Raw genomic sequence first — 15,047 nt, forward strand, 5'->3', positions numbered from 1 at the left:
TGAGAATTCTCTATTTAACTCTTACCCCATCTTTTAATTTCATTATTTGGTATTTTAATAGTTTGATTTTGTTATTCTTGATATATATATATATATATATATATATATATATATATATGAGTAAGATATGGAGTTGGTAAAATCTTTTCCCATTCTCTAGGCTCCTATTTAGTCTTATTTACAATTTCTGTTGTCTTACAGAAGTTTCTCAGTTTTAGGAGGTTCTATTTTTCACTTGTTGCTCTCAGTGCCTGTGCTATTGATATTTAGGAAGTAGTCTCCTGTATCAATGCATTTAAGGCTGCTTCCCACTTTCTCTTCTCTCAGCTTCAGTATAACTGGATTTATGTTGAAGTCCTTGCTCCACTTGGTCTTGAGTTTTGTGCATGATTAGAGACATGGATTTATTTGCATATCAACATATCAACACCCATCCATGACAGCACCATTTGTGAAGATGATTTCTTTTTTCTATTGTAAAATTTTGGCTTCTTTGTCAAAAATAAAATGTTTATAGGTATGTACATTAATGTTAAGGTCTTTGATTCGATTTCATTGATCAATGTGTCTGCTATTATGTCAATACCAAACTGTTTTTATTATTATAGCTCTATAGTAGAGCTTGAAGTCAGGGATGGTGTTACCTCTGGAGATTTCTTTATTGTACAGAATTTTTGGCTATACTGGGCTTTTTGTTTTTCTATATGAACCTGAGTATTGTTCTTTTGAGATCTGTGAAGAATTGTGATGGGATATTGATGGAGATTGCATTGAATCTGTAGATTGCTTTTGATAAGATTGCCATTTTTACTATGTTGATTCTACCTATCCAACAACATGGTAAATATTTCCATTTCTCTTATCTTCTTCAATTTCTTTCTCCAGAGACTTAAAGTTCTTGTCATATAGGTCTTTCACTCATTTGGTTAGAGTTACCCCAAGATATTTTATGTTATTTGTGTCTATTGTAAAGGGGGATGTTTCCCTGATTTTTTCAGTCCATTTATCATTTGTGTATAGGAGAGCTACTAATTTTTTTAGTTAATCTTGTATCCTGTTACATTGCTGAAGGTGTTTATCAGCTGTAGGAGCTCCCTGGTAGAATTTTTGGGACCACTTATATATACTATGGTATCATCTGCAAATAGCGAAAGTTTGGCTTCCTTCTTTCCAATTTATATCCCCTTGATCATATTGCTCTAGGTAGAACTTTGAGTATTATATTGAGTAGATATGGAGAAAGTAGACAGCCTTGTCTTGTTCCTGATTTTAGTGGAATTACTTTGAGATTTTCTCCATTTAGTTCAATGTTGGCTGGTGGCTTGCTGTATATTGCCTTTATTATGTTTACGTATGTTTCTTGTATCCTTTATACAGGCCTTTGTATCAATGAGTGTTAGATTTTATGAAGGCTTCTTCAGCATATAATAAGATGATATGGTGATTTGTTTCAGTTTATTTATATGATGGATTATACTTTCATATGTTGCACTATCCCTGCATTTCTGGGATGAAGCCCCCTTGATCATGGTGCATGATTTTTCTGATGTGTTCTTGGATTCAGTTTGCCAGCATTTTATTGAGTAGTTTTGCATCAATATTTATGAAGGAAATTGGTCTGTAATTCTCTCTTTTTGTGTGTGTCTTTGTGTGATTTTGGTATCAGTATGATTGTATCCTCATAAAAAGAGTTTAGCAATGTTTCTTCTGTTTCTATTTTGTGGAGCATTTTGAGGAATATTGGTAGTGATGGGGGGATAACTATGGAGTTAGGGTGAAACCTGATGCTAGAAACATTCCCAGGAATCCACAAGGATGACCGCAGATAAGACTCCTAGCGATAATGGAGAGGGTGCCTGAACTAACGTTCTCCTGTTCAGATTTATGGCACCTTAATTATCATCATAGAAACTTCACCCAGTAACTGATGGAAGCAGGTGTAGAGATCCATAGCTAAGCACTAGATGGAGCACCTGGAGTCCAGTTGAAGAAAGGGAGAAAGGATTATATGAGCAAAGGGGTCAAGAACATGACGGGGAAGAGAAGGTTGACCCAATCTACTGGGGGTTCACTGCTCCTGGACTGACAGCTAGGGAATGGTCATAGGCCTGAACTAGACCGTCTGAATGTGGGTGAAGCTCTGTGGCTTGGGCAGTCTGTGGGCCCACTGGCAGTGGTACCAGGATTTATCCCTAGTGCAGAGACTGGGTTCTTTTGGCATCCATTCCCTATGGGGAGGATACTTTCCTCAGCCTGATGCAAAAGGAGGGGCTTGGTCCTGCCTCAGCATGATATGCCAGACTTTCTTGACTCTCCATGGGAGTCATTACCCTTTCTGAAGACTGGATGAGGGTTTTATGGGGAAAGGTGGAGAGGAAGCAGGAGGAGGAGGAGAGGAAGGGGTAACAGTGTGTGGTATGTAAAAGGACAAAAGAATTTTAAATAAAAAAAGAATATTTAACCTGGCAAACTGGATGGAGAAAAGCACAAGTCTTCAACTCTATGAACAACTATAGTCAATAAAGGAAAACTGGGAGCAGAAAGGTGGTCTTCTGCAGCCAAGGGGATAGCAAGTGTTTGTCCAGTACCAAATGGGTGGCACAGAAAATGTACATGCACATGTTATTATGCAGACTAAACAGGCCACAGTTAGGAACATACACATATAAACATATTCAGATATGCATGCAATAACAATTAGTGAAGGGCAGTGAAGGGAGAAATGTCGTAACTAAGTTATAATCTCAAGAGTAAAATAAAGGAAATAGAAAAAAGAAAACAAAACCATGTGAGTGAATACACTATTTTAGGGATAATGTTGATTAAATCCACAAAGACCATGGTCATTTGAATAAGAATGGCACCTGTAGACTTATGTATTTGAATTCTTGGTACCCAGATAGTGTAACTGTTTGGGGAGAATTAGAAGATGACACACTACTGCTTCCATGATACTATTTTTAATTTAATTTTTTTCTCTTACATATTTGGGTGTAGTGCAAAGCTGGAGGAAGAATGCGAAGGGATGGAGAAATGAATGGAATAAAGATACGTGATGTAAAAACCACGTAGAACAAATAAAAGCAAAGGAAAAAAGAAGCTGTAGTTTTGTTACAAGAGGTGTAACTGGGGCAGGCTTGAGGTTTCAGAACATTTGTGCCATGTCCTAGTTTGAACTGTGACCTCTCACAGTTCCTGCTGCCCTGCCTTCACATTGCCATCGTAGCCTCCAACTCTCTGTGACTGTAAACACAATTAATCATTTCCTTTTATATGTGTCTTGGTCATGGTCTTCCATACCAGCAATGGGAAAATGAAAAATACAGAGACACTGACTTCAGATTAACATACAAAGGTTGGGATTGGTCCTGTATTCATAAACTTGTATTATTAAATTTTGATGTTTTTAATTTCTCTGTCCTACTGCTCCCCTTCCCCTCGAGCCTTCTTCAGCTTCCAGGCTTTCTTCTGTCTTCCTATCGCATACATCAATTTCTCAGTCCCTACCTTCCTTAATAAATCTCTTCTTCCCCCGTGTGATCTCTTTTCTAGATTTCCAACCTAAAGGTGACTAAACATTTAACAGAAACAGTATAGTGTGTTGAAAAGCTAGTCCTTTCATATAAAAGCCCTAGGTATTTCAGCTGCAGTTCCAGAAAAAACATGTGTTTTGTGTTCTTCATGGGCCCACAGAATTAATGAAACTAGTCAGCAACTTGACACAGCATACTCAAGAACTGATAAGACCCAATAGTTAATAAATGAGAAAGTCATAAAACTAGTATAGGGATTGCTCAAAAGCAGACAGTAGCAACTTTTTCATAGAAGTCCAAATATTAGGTTATTTTTGCCTGAGGTCTGTTATGTAACTCAACTATGGGTTTTTAAATATTTGTTACAATTTCCAGAGCAGTGGTTCACAACTGGTGTATTATGAACCCTTGGGGTTCAATATACCTTTCCACATGGATTGTCTAAAATAAATAGGAAACACAGATATTTACATTATGATTAATAACAATATATCAAAATTACAATTATGAAGTAGTAACAGAATAATTTTATGATTAAAATTAGTTCCTCACCACAACATGAGGAACTATATTAAAGTGTTGCAACATTAGAAAGGTCAAAAAGCACTGGTATAGATGATAGTAAAATAAATAACCTGTTCAATATATATAAAATGGCCATCTGATAATTTGTGGGTCTAAAAAATATACAAGGATTGAAAAATCCTGAAAAGTTCCTACTTTCTAACCCAATGAACCTTCCTGTGAACCCATTTTTGCTCTTATGAAGGTCTATGAAAAGTTTCAATATATGTTTCTATATGCAGACTTGCTAAAAGTCCCCACCTGAAAATTTCTGTTTCTATGTACATCAGGAAAAGCCTTTACATTTAGAAATAATATGGCTGATATTACTTAGAGCACATTATTTCCATATTCTGTTAAGGACTCTATGAAAAACTTTCAGACCTATGACAGCTTCGAAGATGATCTATGGCTCAATAACTAATGGTATGGCATTTACCAGAGGCCAAATAAAATGTTTAGAGCTATAACACTTTACATAAAGGTAATAAACAAGTTTGAACATAGTCCTGCTTTCTGAGGTAGATGAGATTTTCTTATATTTGAATATTCCTGCCAGGTGAACTTCCCTGGCACTACCATACAGAAACACTGAGGATACGTGGGGAATAGCAAGGAAGAAATCAAGACAGGTGGTTTGGTTCTCTGGATTCCCATGAATGTATAGTCTAGGTGACACAGAATTACATGGTTATGAGGCATGTTGGAAGGGAAGACATGAGACGATTGAATGGAAGATAGCATAGTTTTCAAATTCTAAGAAAGTGCAGATACTCTTGTGGGAAAGAATTCTACACCTCCCACAACTGCAGTTGCTCTAAGTTTCAAACTATCATCTGTGGGATGTTTGAAAATACAGCTCCACATTCAACACTTACGCAAAATACAGCTGCCTGGTCTAAGCCCCGTGTTTGTTGATGGACACTGAGCAATATATAAGATTCTCATCCATTAGAAATGAGCCATTTATGCTTTCTAAGGCTCCATTTCTTTCTTCCACTTTAGGAACTATTTTATCACGCTGCACCGTATAATTTATATTTTTATGTATACATCTATTATATATGCAAAGGCTTGATTTACATCGATCTATTCACTGCATTCTGAATTCATCACACATTCATTCCAATCTCTAAGCAACTTATTATAATAAACCATGCAGTAAACATTAAGTAGCTAATCCTCAAGCAATTACCCCTAAAGTGTCATTATTCCGATTTCACAGATGATGAAACTGAGGTATTTATATTTTCAGAATAAATAAGATTATTGCCAAGGGGATTTGGAATCATCTTTCATATCACAGACCCATTCTTTCAGCCTAACATTAAATGGCTTTAACTATTTATTTTTTTCTTCAGCATAAAATGTAATAGGTTTCATTGTGACAGATTTATGTGCACACACACACACACACACATACACACATACACACTTTGTTCTTTTTTGCTTCCACTAACCACTCCTATCCCCTTCTCATTCCGTGTTTCTGATTCACTTCCTCCCAAACAAATCATTCTCTTAGCTATCACATCACATATATTCTATTAAAACTTATGATTTCCACTTCTTTTCAAAATATTCCATCCCTACTATAGAACACTTTCTAATTGTATGACTCCCCCACAGGCATGCATATATGTGCATATGTATGTATATATGTGCAAGTGATTCTGTAGTGTATTGGTTTAAAATTTGTTTTTGGGGGGTAGGTACCCAGAAGTATTATAGCTGGGTAAAATGAGTTTAATATTACATTTTTAAGAACCTCCAAATTGATTTGCATAGTAGCTGCACCAGATAACAGTTCAATCAGTGGAATATAAAGCTCTTCTTTCTTCACATTTTCCTCAGCGTTTGTTACCATTTCATTTTTTGATGGTAGTCATTTTACTTGTATTAGGAATCCCAATTTAGATTTAATTTCCATTTTCCCTATAAATAAGGCTGCTGAACATGTTTCCAAATATTTATTGTATCTTTGAGAACTGTTCACTCAATTGTTGAAGTGGCTTCCTTTTCACAAACATATCCCTTGTTGATTTCTTACATCTTTTTCGAACTTTAGTAGTTAGAGCTCTGTAAACTCATGTCTCCTCTAGTCTATTACACTGGTCTATGTGCTCATCTTTATTCAGTACTCTGCAGTTTTGACTACAATGCCTCTGGAGTATAACTTAGGATCAGTATTATGATGCCTCCAGCACTGCTTATCCTGCTAAGAATTGTTCTAGCTGTTTTGGTTGTTTGGGTTTTGATATGAATGGTAAGATTGTCTTTTCATTGTCTGTGAGGAGTATTGTTGAAATTTAGATGGGGGTTGTATTGAATCTGTAGAATTTTCTTAATAGAACCTCCTTAACAAACTTGAAGCCCAATTCATATGTGCATGATCTTAAATTTCTTTCTTCAAAGTCTAACTTTCTCTCTCTCTCTCTCTCTCTCTCTCTCTCTCTATATATATATATATATATATATATATATACATTCTCAATATATATATACATGTATAAGCATATGTATATGTAATATATATATATCACAAACTTATTTATATTGTAGAGCTATTTCATCTCCTTGGTTAGACTTACTCCAAGATACTTTATTTTTTCAAAATGTAATTTTTTCAAATTCTTCTTAGTGAGACTCTATTCTGGATTTCCTTCTCAGCTAGCCTGTCATTGCTATGCAGGCAAACTACTGAATTATGCATGTAAATTTTGCATCCTACTATTTGGTGAATGTTTCTCAGAACAAATGATTATCTAATGGAGTCTTTGGAGCTTTTAAACACAGGGCCATATCTATAAATAGAGAGCACTTTACTTATTCCGTTCTTTCATGAAACCATTTTTATTTCTTCCTATTGGTGTATTGCTTGTGATAATTAACTTTATCAACTTGATACAATCTAGGAACACCCAGGAAAAGTCTCAGTGTGGCATTGTGTTGGCCTCTGAGCATTTTAGGGGAAATTCAACAATGTGATTGATAAGACACAGCCTACTGTGAGAGGAAGTATGAGGCAAGAGGTACTGAACTATACAAGAGTTGAGCACAAGCCAGCAGTCATGTTATCACACAAGCAGTAGCGTTATCTCATTTTAAGAATAGAGCTGATGTGATTGTTTGATGTTCCTGCCTTGACTTCCATGCAGTGCTGAACATGGAATTGTGAGCTGAAAGTAAACTTTAGTTTACCTAAGTTGCTTTTTGTCTGGGTGTTTGATCCCAGCAACAGAAAGGAAAGTGGGGCGTTGTTCTGGCTGAAATCTCTATACTGAGTAAGAGAAGAAAGAGTACATGTCCTTGTCTTCATACTGAATTTAGATGAAGTACTGTTTTGTCTTCATTGAACACTATATTGGCTGTGAACTTCTCATATATAGCTCTTATTTCATCGAGGTGTGTTTTTTTCTATTTTTTCCATGATTTTTTTAGAAGGGGATATTGAATTTTGTCAAAGCCCCTTTAGTCAATGATTGAGATGCTCATGTAATTTCTGTCTTATTTATGTAATTTTTATCTTTTATCTCAGTTCCTTATTCTTTACAGTGGATTTTAATGCTTGGTCTCATCCATGTTTCTTTGAATAGTAGACATTCCTGAATGTATGCGTGCCTACACACATGTGTGTGCGTGCATGACTGTGTGGTGTGTGCTTGTCTTGTCTTCCACCCCTAAAATATTTTCACCTACTTTGTACAATCTACTAATAATCCTTTCCACTATACATTTTTCCTAGTTACTTGAGCTTTGCTTTTCCATATTTCATTTGTTCTTTTGTGATCTAAATATCCTTGATGAACTTTTCTTCCATATTTCCAAGATTTTTGCTTGTGCTGAGCTTATGATGTATCACACATCTGCTAGAATTGTCTTCTATGTAGTAACTTCCCTTCCCTGGGTATGTAACAGGGGCCTCTCCTGACCACAATTTGCTTTGTATTCTGTAAGCTGGGAAAGGTTCTCAAAATCTCCATGGCTCCAGAGTTCATTCACTAACAATGTCCAGTGTTCTACTTTATGGATTCAACATGTCTTCCAAGGTAATAGAAATTGACCACAAATACAAGATCTGTACAAGCATAAGACCTCCTTTTTGTTCTTTTAAAATGTCCTGATAATCACTCCGATGGGATATCTAGCAGACCACAGGAACATCAGAGATTCCAGATTTACATCAATAAAGAGTAGATACCCAACTGACATTAATAAGCACACTGATCCTACTGGCTAGGGATATTCAAATCCAGGTTTAATTTTAGTTGGTGAGATCTGTTCCAAGCTACTGAAAGTAAAAATACCTTTCGATATTCACTTCACTGACTAAGTCAAGCATCCTCCCATCTGCATCCTTCAGGTATCTGGACCTCCATTTTTAACATCTATCTCCCTGTACTTATTCTGGGACTGTGGAAGGTTAAAATCTGGTTCTCTAACTTATGGTTGTTCTCTGTTCTCAGGTCCCAAGTGTAACTTATTGTACTTAGTATAGATTCCTCCACATGTTTGTGCCTGTGAGATATATAAAGTAAGACATTGAGACTTCTCTCCACTGCCGTTATATCTTATAGAAGAGTTTTGGCATTCCACCAAAATTTATATCTGAACCAAAGGCTCTCTAGGGTTGGTGACTTATCCTAAAGATGTGACTGTCATTCTCTTCATCCACAGATCCTCAGTCACCTTCTAGATGAGGTCTCCACTTCCCTCCCCCCTCTAGGGAGTCTTGCCAGTATTTTATTATTAATTTCGTGACTTTTCAAAGTGTATTCCCTTTCTCTCTTTAGAATACTATTATTTCTCATTGTGACACTTCTCCTTCATCAGTTCACATGAAAACAACTCCTAGTCAGTCACTTTACATGCAATTCTAAATTTCTTTCTTACGTTAAACGTTCTCACTTCCAACATTGTATAATATCCACAGTCTGATTTATATTTTACCACCAAATTGTTTGATTTTGAAGACCAATTTCTTCTTAGGTCTTCTAACAAAGTTTTCTTCTCTGTGAGGGGACCACTCATCGCCACATTTATAATCCATTACCCAAGAATGCTTATCCCTAATGTCTGTTATGACATCCGAAATTCAGACATAAGAAATTATGCCGAGATCAATTTTAAAATAATGCTCAAGTATGAAATGTAATAACAAGTCCCATTATTTATTATGTTTGTTCTCTGCTTTATTGCGATCCTTATCAATGCAGCTATCTCATACTCAAGCAAGAAGTAATTTTCAAAGCTGAATTTCAGTCCATGTGCATAATGTTGTTTCTTAGGAATTCTTGATAGCAGAGCCCAGGGCTCAAAGGAAACACCTGAAACTCTTACCAGGCATCAACACTGGTGATTCTTTTCCTGGGCAGTTTCAGTCACATGTTTTGTTTTGTTTTAATTTATTTTACATACTTACACAGTTTCCCTCCCTCCTTTCCTCCAGGCCCCTCCCAGAACCTGCCCTCTGCCCCATCCCTATCCACTCCTTTTCCATTTTTATGAAGAAAAGAACAGGCCTCCTATGGATATCAACAAAACATGGCATATCAAAATTCAGGAACACTGAGCACCTCAACTTGTATTAAGACTTGGCAAGGTGACCTAATATGAGGGTTAGGGTCTCAAAACCAGTGAAGGAGTCAGAGACAGCTCCTGTTCCTGCTGTTAGGAGTACTGAAAAAGATCAAGCTACCCAACTGTTACATGTATGCATCAGGCCTAGCTTAACCCCATTTAGGCTCCCTGCTGATCAGTTCAGATTCTATGGACCCTGCTTAGTTGATTCTGTGGATTTTTCTTGTGATGTTTTTGACCCCTCTGGTTTTGCAAACTTTCCTCCCTCTCTTCAGCAGAGTTTCCCCAACTCCATCTAATCTTTGACTGTGAGTTTTTTCTTTATTTGTTTCTATCAGTTGAGGGATGAAGCCTCTCTGATGACTATCAGACTTGGCACCAATCTTTGAGGATAGCAGAATAGCATTAGGCTTCAGTATATTCTTAACCTGAAACCCATATGCTAATTGTTCTTTTTTCTGTTATCTGAAGGATATGATATTTTCTCACTGGTAGTCATTTCCAGCATTTCCACTAACTTATCATAAGGAAATATTTTCTTGTCTAACTCCCAAGTAATAGCTATCTCTCTCATCTGCCATGAGTATGTTTTAGCACAGCAAACTAAATAGACCTGGGAAAATTCTCATTGGGTTGGTGTGCCTTTGAATATTATGGTAATATGTCAGTCCATGTATTTTTAAAAGTGAAAAAATGGAGAGAAGTAGCCTATCTTGATTTTCAAGAGAATTATTTGCCTGAAATGTAAAAGATTATTGCAGATAAACCAGGCATGTTTTCATCTAAAGAGGTTCAAAGACCTCTTGTACTCGAAAAGCTCATATAGAGCTTGACATATTTCCAGTAAGACCAGGAGAATAATTAGACAGTTCAAAATGTTTTGGATCCTATCTGAAGCACCAGTGCAAGCATGACTAGGTCTTCTTTAGACAGAAAGCATGAGTTCCTTAGAACTCTAGGTTCTTATGTTCCGAGGAAAAACTCCTCCCTACTCAGATGCTTTCAGGTAGCCCAGCATCCTATGTTGAAGGTCATACCACATGCAACCATGATACTTTCCTAGGAAGACAAGTGTGAATCAGCAGACATGCTAGGTGATAGATAATAATGGGCATCGCGTCTAAATAGCGTTTATGTATTTTGCCTAAAAGTCTTCAAATTGTATAAGCAATTTAAAACCATGATGTTGGCCATTCAAACTATATTCAGGAACTAACTTTATCTTCCAGCTCTTATTTGAGACCCTTGTTAAAAAGCCTGTCATTTTGTCTATTGTCTGGATAAAGAGGTTTGCTGGATTTCTTTTGGGCACCAAGCAAATATCAGAACTCCTTTCTATGATCTCAGAGATTACACTTATAATTGTGTCATAGTTAACTCATTATAGGTAATACATATTGAGTCGCACATTCTGCCAGATCATCATTTGGAGCTATCCTTACATACATTTTCCTCCTTAATTTGACAGTTAATGAAATTAGTGCTCTAGGGATGCCAAGTGAATTACTAAAGTGCTTATTGTTTTGCTAATAAACAGACATATATGTGCATGTGTGAGTGCATGCATACACACAAACACACACACACACTACTGTCTCAGAATCCTGGTTCCCTTATTTTCTTTTAGCATAAAATGTAGGAATTTTAGGAAAGTCAAGATGATTTAGGTAAATATAGGAAAATGTTGAGAATATTAGCAAGAATCAAATACAAATTTTACAGATAATCACACATCATAACTCCCATCCAACAGTTTTAAATGAATAAAATGGCTCTCAGCGATCACATTCTTAAATATTGACTGCAATGTTCTTGTTAGGTTATATCCCTATACAATCTCAGCTCATGTGATTCGTAGTACTTCACTGGAAACAAACAAACAAACAAAAACCAAACAAACAAAAAAACAAAGAGTTCTTACAATTTTTCAAACAAATTTCTCTTTTCCATTGCAGCATGCTATTGTTGTCCTTAAAATTTCTACCCTTTCCTTTTTTCGTTTGCTCTGAAGGATTCAAGTATGTTCCTCAGTGACACTGTATTAAGAGTTTCTCTTGCTGCCAAAATTCTTTTCCATTATAGATTCAGGCCTCTATTACTTTTATTATTTTACCTGTGTATTTAAAAATGTTTAATTTCTGCTTCCTACACGAATACCAGGCATACCTCCCCTTTCTTCCACTGCAGTCTGGTTCACGGTTGTCACTCTGCTGCTGAATAGACTAGTGAGTTAATGATATAAACTCTATTATGTGAATAAGGATGAGGCTGTTAAGAATAAGGCTCCAGAATTGATGAAGTCACACACAGTACATGGCATAACAAGATCTGAATGTAGCTTTATTCAGTTGTGGAGCTGTGTTTTGTCTAGAGAGCTTGAAGACAAAGAGTATACTGTGTTTCAGTATGACCAGAGCTTGGGGAAATACGTATCTAAAATAATCAATTTGTTTGTCACGTGAAATAAATGGTTGCTTTGAACTGATTGCAGCCATGACTATTACACTTAAGTTGGCCTGGATGAATTCCCCATGAAGACTGAAAGTCCTGATCATCTGTAATCATGTTGAGTCTACTTGTTCTAATTAGAGTCTCATCTATACTTCATTGTGATACTTAAAATATTCCCAAAGAGACATTTATTTTTACTAATAAACTGTACCATACAGAGCTTTTCATTTTTACTTATTAAAAGTTACAAAAATAGGTAGAAATGGAAAATAACAGAGAAATGTAGAAAGAATGATGAAACACAAAAAGTAGGAATAATAAAGATAAAAAATAACCAAATGCTACACCTAAGATGCTCCAAATCCCTGGTAGTCTAATGTTATGTCTATACAGATATGAACATCCTCTGATCTCTCCCCCAGAGATTCACTTCTATCAACCTGAGCATGTGGAGGTTGTCAGCTGCTTAGAGAAGAGCAGATTTTATGGATGAACACATCTGGCCTCAAATCTTGTCTCATACTTGTAATCGGTGGATGTACATATAAATCTTGAAGTTTTCTGAGCCTCTGTTTTCTCTTCTGAAAATAAGAAGAAAAATGCATGCTTTCCCAAGCACAAGCGTCTTGTAGATATCTGGTTAGTTCTCCTCATCCCTTCGAAAAGGAGCAGGCCATCAATAAGTAACTATTTTTTTGTACTGCAAATGGATGCACTACTGCAGTTGGCAGGATGGGGTGGCCTGTTGTACCTTTAATAAGTGACATATCATTTGTACTTCCTGCAGGAAAAGTAGCCAAGGTAGTTTTGCTCTTTAAAATATTATAATGCACCCTTTTGTGTGTTCATATAAAATTATTACAGACACTGAAGGCATGGTTTTGTTTGGAGGCAGGGGATTATCCCAGTAAATCTCTCATGATAAATGGATATTCTGAAACTGGACTATGCCTTCAGTTTGTTTCTTGCCTGGCACTGACTTATTTCTGGGCTAATTGTTTTAAAGACTGGATTCCCCGAAACACTGAGTCAATGGACATACAGAGACATACAAACCAAGATGTTTTTATTCAGTGGGTTTTGTTTTTCAGAAAAGCTGTCTGATACTGCCATCATTTATAAGGTTAGGTAAGAAATTGTCCTAGATCTCAAAATCTTGTATTTTCACCTACCAAATAGCATGGATTTTTAATGATATCAATAGTTCGTTGGCACAAATATGTGGAAAAGTAAATGCTGTTTGCAAGCTTTCCTTCTACACACAAAGATGTCTTCAAATAATAGAATGGCTATCCTATTTCTTCTTGTGATTTACGGTTGAGTAGAAAGAGAATACAACCAATTTGTAGTGGGTAGATGCCAATTACTTTCACAACCTTAATGGGACAATTGTGACCTTTTGGGTTCAGAACAACCCTCTAAGTGTAACCACAATATGACCTTGAGTAGAAGCACATTGACATTCTTTATTCTGACTGAAAATGAGCCCAACTATGGTATCTGTGGGAAGTTGATCTGTAGGAAGCACTAAAGAGCTTCCTCTTTGCATTATCACCCATTTTATGTAGCAGGAAGACTCTTAATGTTAATTCTGCAATTTGAACATTAATATTGTGGTTTCATATCCTGTAAATTAAAGCTGTGTGATTACTAGAGAGCTGGCGCATAAAACCTTCAACTGTACCTCCCAGGAAGCAGATGTTTCAAAACATACATAGCTAAGGACAAGTTACCAGGCATGTCTGGGATCTGAGTCCCTCCTATTTCCTGATTTCCTCAAGTGGATGACAGCACACTTCTCTTCCTTAGTTCTATCTCATTTGGGTATTTTTTATACATTCAGCTTTTACTCAGTTAATTTACATCTGCCAACATATTTCCATTGATTGCATAGAAGCTAGCTATTAATGTAATTTCAGAGGATTGACAGTCCCCAAATAGCACACACATTGGCTGTATATAGTAAGAAAAGCAGATTTTTAAAATCCTAGTTAATGGCCTGTAGATCATATCCTAGGCACATCTTTGTTACTTTGATGATTCAAGCTCCAGGAACCATGGTTCAAGATATTTAGGAGACTGAGCAGTTGGCATAAGAGCAGGGAATTCCTAAGGCAAATGCTCTCAATTGTGTTTTCAACTTCTCATTCATTCTTTCTCTAGATTTGTGCAAGTAGGGTTTACCTTTCCATATCAGTTATGAAAGCAGCTTAGCTAGCATGACCTCCAAAATCACTCCTTCAATAAGAGTAACTTAGATCTTCTCCTAATATGGTCTTAGTTAAAAAAAAAAAACTGAAAATGATGAGTTAGAGAATTAGCTCTGAGAAGATAAAAGAGAATTCCTGAATCACTATACAGAATAAAAATAATGAAAGTTTTGAGTTGATCATTTCTTTAATAACTTAAGTGATAAGCCCCATGTTTTCTTGACATTTATCTAAACAATTAGATACTTTTATAAGAAAATGTTTTAAATATTAATTGGTAGGATTTGCCATGTAGTGGACCACAAGCATTTAGAAGAAGCTTAAGCCCTAGCCTCTGTCATGATAATATATATCTGACTTGTAGCAATAATGTAGCACTTGACTCAATCAGAGAGCAATAAACAATCTATGATTAAGCAATCTGCTCGTTTTAGTATATACTGTGCCTTATGTGTACTTTGGTGAAAGAGGATTAAACAAACACAGAATATTCAGGAAAAACAAAAGAAAGATATTATTGTAGAAACAAAATTTCTCATATTGATTAATTGCTGATGAATATAATTACTAAGCCCAGGAATAAAAAAATATGACTTTGTTTTAAATCTAAAAGCTCATTCATGAGGTAGTCTTTATACCGCATACAGCTCAAGTTCCAATGTGCCTGCTCTGGTCCTTACTCCAATTTAGAAATTATTGATTGTTTTAT

The 15,047-nt window shown here is 36.0% G+C and overlaps 1 protein-coding gene across 5 annotated transcripts in view; it reads left to right on the top strand.

The window, feature by feature from the left end:
- Positions 1-15,047, top strand: part of Lsamp (limbic system associated membrane protein) — a 2,112,174-nt gene that overhangs the window by 217,053 nt on the left and 1,880,074 nt on the right. The window lies entirely within an intron of this gene.

This window comes from Microtus pennsylvanicus, chromosome 1 (assembly GCF_037038515.1).
Source record: "Microtus pennsylvanicus isolate mMicPen1 chromosome 1, mMicPen1.hap1, whole genome shotgun sequence".
Classification (NCBI taxonomy): Eukaryota; Metazoa; Chordata; class Mammalia; order Rodentia; family Cricetidae; genus Microtus; species Microtus pennsylvanicus.